Genomic DNA, 4,712 nt, shown 5'->3' with positions numbered 1-4,712 from the left:
TTGAGCTCAGTCGACAGAATTTGTGGCATAATATTGATTACCATAAAATGATATTTGGACTCGTTCCTTCTTTTCTTTAAAAGAAAAAAGCTAAAATTGAGTTTAGAGTGAAGCACTTACAATAGAAGTGAATGGGGCCAATTTATGGAGGGTTTAAAGGCAGAAAGGTCATAAAATTGGATATAACTTTACACAAAGGTTAGTAAGTGATTATATCTCTAAAAAAATATCATGTTAACACGCATAATGATAATGTCTTATGGCTATACTTTTGAAACAGTAAGTGTTTTAACGTTTATGGATTGGCCCCATTCACTTCCATTGCCAGTGTTTATCTTCTGCTTCGCTTTAACCCAGATTTTTTGCTTTTGTGCAAAAAAGGAGGGTCCTGTCTAAATTATTTTAGTGGTCATGAACATTATGCCACAATGCAGTCGATTAAGCTGAACTTGTGTTGAACACGTAAAATTGCTTAAGCATTATTGCTCCCATCCACATGGCCTACAAAAGAAAGTCAACAGAAAAAGACAGTTGTTTTAAAGTTGGAGCAAGTTGTTACTTTCTGATGAAATATTACAAAGGTAAAACCAATGAGACTAGGAATTTGTAGTAGGAAAGCAAATTGGGTCAAATTTGACTTCACCTAAACTTTAAAGACACCTTTTGTTGGATGTATTATGATGTAATCAATTTCCACAACAAAAAACAGACCAGTTTGTGAAGAACATCAATGAATTAATCAACATGATGTCACACCTGTTAAGTAATTATAATTATATAGTAACTATAAGATGGACATAAACTCTTTATTACCTACTGAGCATTTTCTCTGTCCATTTCCATTTCTCTGTCTTCCATATTTCATGATGCATCATAATATGTGCCATTCACATCATCTGTCACATATGCATATAACTATTATTTCCCGCTAGTAATCCTTTATCGATACATGTCACCCTGCAAAAAGAACAAATAACAGCGATGTTTCCCCAATCTTGCATTTTTGCAATTCCTCCAGTGGGCGTTTGATGGGAGGTGGGAGTGTTGTTCAGATTGCTGAGATTCCCCACGCACATTTTGATTCACTATCATTATGACACAGTGGTCAAACCTGTTTTGACCCATGGCAGTTGGTGTTACCCACTATGAAACTACATCGGGCCTGTTAGCTCACAGGGGTGTGAATGCATCTGATGGCAGCAGAATGCTGGCCATTGGGTTAGTGAGTATCCTAGAGACAGCACACACTCCATTTGTTGTTAAAAATAGTGTGTGTGAGACAATTTTACACACTGTGATTTGGATTGGTGCCTCAGTGTTCATTTAGGCGGTTTATCATTATTGAACATTGCATTACCATTGGCAAACCTTAACCTAAGAGGTTAGTTTTAGGTTGTCTTTACTTTAGAAAGTCCACAATTTGTGAGTTGTGTTAATTTGGTGATAAATGATATAATTAAAATGACACATTTTGTATTTAATGTCCAATATATATATATATACACAGTGCATCACTTTTTCCACATTTTGTTATGTTACAGCCTTATTCCAAAATTGATTAAATTGAGTATTTTCCTAAAAATTCCACAAACAATACCCCATAATGACAACGAGAAATACGTTTTTTGCAATCTTTGCGAATTTATTAAAAATAAAAAACGAAACAAATCACATATACACAAGTATTCCCAGCCTTTGCTCAATACTTTGTTGAAGCACCTTTGGCACCAATTACAGCCTCAAGTCTTTTTGTGTGTATGATGCTACAAGCTTGGCACACCTATTTTGGGGCAGTTTCTTCCATTCTTCTTTGCAGGACCTCTCAAGCTCCATCCGGTTGGATGCGGAGCATCTGTGCACAGACATTTTCAGATCTCTCCAGAGATATTCAATCAGGGTCAAGTCTGGGCTCTGGCTGGGCCACACAAGGACATTCACAGAGTTGTCCCGTAGCCACTCCTTTGTTATCTTGGCTGTGTGCTTAGGGTCATTGTCCTGTTGGAAGATGAACCTTCACCCCAATCTGAGGTCCAGAGCGCTCTGGAGCAGGTTTTCATCAAAGAAGTCTCAGCCATTTAATCAAAGCTTAAATGGGTGCATTCATCTTTTCCTCGATCCTGACTAGTCTCCCAGTTCCTGCCGCTGAAAAACATCCCGCAGCATGATGCTGCCACCACCATGCTTCACTGTAGGGATGGTATTGGCCAGGTGATGAGCGGTGCCTACTTTCCTCCAGACATGACGCTTGCCATTCAGGCCAAAGTGTTTAATATTTGTTTAATCAGACCAGAGAATTTTGTTTCTCATGGTCTGAGAGTCCTTCAGGTGCCTTTTGGCAAACTCCAGGCGGGCTGTCATGTGCCTTTTACTAAGGAGTGGCTTCCGTCTGGCCACTCTACCATACAGGCCTGATTGGTGGAGTGCTGCAGAGATGGTTGTTCTTCTGGAGGTTTCTCCTCTCTCCACAGAGAAATGCTGGAGCTCTATTAGAGTGACCGTCGGGTTCTTGGTCACCTCCCTGACTAAGGCCCTTCTCCCCCAATCGCTCAGTTTGGCAGGGCAGCTTGCTCTAGGAAGAGTCCTGGTGGTTCCAAACTTCTTCCATTTACGGATGATGGAGGCCACTGTCATTGGGACCTTCAATGCTGCAGAAATGTTTCTGTACCCTTCCCCAGATCTGTGCCTCGAGATATATATATATATATATTTCAATCCATATATATATATATGTATACATAAAATTGTATCTTACATTTAAATATGCACCATATATAGAAAAATTAAAACAAAACAAATGTCTGGGTAATAGTATAATCTTGAGATCATTAGGAAAAAAAATATTATCAAAAGGCGTTAATAAAAATTAAATATTTAATAAATGAAAAGAAGAGAAAAAGTCAAGGAGTTCTAAAAAAATTCAGATAAAAAAAAAAAATGAATAAATAAAAAATAATCCCACCAAATCGGTTGGTTTGATGTAACTAGCATGCAGGAAGCTATTTTGCTGTCATGTGACTACAAAATAATGTCAATGAGATGGTTAAAAAACACAGGTGGCCAAACGTTTGGAATAATGTACAGTTTTGCTGTTTCGGAAGGAAATTGTTACTTAAATTCACCAAAGTGGCATTCAACTGATCTAAAGTATAGTCAGATATAGTCAGGACATTACTGATGTAAAAAACTGCTGCACCACTATTTGAAAAAAGTCATTTTTGATCAAATCTAGATAGCAGCATCACTCCAACACCTTATCCTTGAGTAATCATGCTAAATTGCTAATTTGTTGCTAGAAAATCACTCGCCATTATCTCAAACACAGTTGAAAGCTACTTGGTTTGTTAAATGAAGCTTAACATTGTCTTTGTGTTTTCTTTTGAGTTGCCACAGTATGCAATAGACTGGCATGTCTTAAGGTCAATATTAGGTCAAAAATGGCAAAAAAAGAAACATTTTTTTTTCTAGAAACTCGTCAGTCAACAATTTGAGGAATGAAGGCTATACAATGCTTGAAATTGCCAAAACACTGAAGATTTCCTAAAAAAGTGTACACTACAGTCTTCAAAGACAAAAGCACAACTGGCTCTAACAAGGACAGAAAGAGATGTGGAAGACCAGATGTACAACTAAACAAGAGGATAAGTACATCAGAGTCTCTAGTTTGAGAAATAGACGCCTCACATGTCCTCCGCTGACAGCTTCATTGAATTCTACCCGCTCAACACCAGTTTCATGTACAACAGTTAAGAGAAGACTCAGGAGGACTTATGGGAAGAGTTGCAAAGAAAAAGACACTTTTGAAACAGAAAAACAAAAAGAAAAGGTTCGAGTGGGCAAAGAAACACAGACATTAGACAACAGATAATTGGAAAAGAGTGTTATGGATCTTAACCCCATTGAGCTTTTGTGGGATCAGCTAGACTGTAAGGTGCGTGAGAAGTGCCTGACAAGACAGCCACATCTATGGCAAGTGCTACAGGAAGTGTGGAGTGAAATGTCACCTGAGAATCTGGACAAACTGACTGCTGGAATGCCAAATATCTGCCAAGCTGTCATAGCTGCATGTGGAGGATTTTTTAATGAGAACTCTTTGAAGTAGTTTAAGTAAGTAGTTTTTCAATTTGTAATTGTAGTTTTTCATGTTATTAATATCCTGACTATACATTTTGATCAGCTGAATGCCACTTTGGTGAATAAAAGTACCAATTTCTTTGCATAAGAGCAAAACCTGTACATTATTCCAAACCTTTGGCCACCAGTGTATATATTTTTTTATTGCATTGAAAGTTTTGTGTTGTAAGTTTAATTCATGTTTTTGAACGATTTAACCAAGAACATAACCTTGTATTTTAGTTTTTTAAACAACTTTTCATAATCTCTGACAAATGTATTTTTCATTGGCCCCAAAACAAAAATGCAACCTGCTGCCCTCTCCACTGCGAATTACAATAAACACTCAATTCAGTTCTCACTGCATCCCTGTTCTTATTAAAGTTACACAAGTCGTTGTACTTTAGTAGCTAATTTGCATCAGTCCCATAGGACTGGAATGTGGTTTGACCATTTCCAGTTATGTTTTCTGTAGTTCTGACACTATCTAACAGCAATACATTCAACAAATAAAGGGAAAAGATTAATACACTTCCCATTCCACCCAAAACAGTGACACAGACACACACACACACATACACACAGGTACACACCCAACTGGC

This window comes from Xyrauchen texanus, chromosome 23, assembly GCF_025860055.1.
Source record: "Xyrauchen texanus isolate HMW12.3.18 chromosome 23, RBS_HiC_50CHRs, whole genome shotgun sequence".
Taxonomy (NCBI): domain Eukaryota; kingdom Metazoa; phylum Chordata; class Actinopteri; order Cypriniformes; family Catostomidae; genus Xyrauchen; species Xyrauchen texanus.
Note: the sequence above shows the minus strand (reverse complement) of the source record.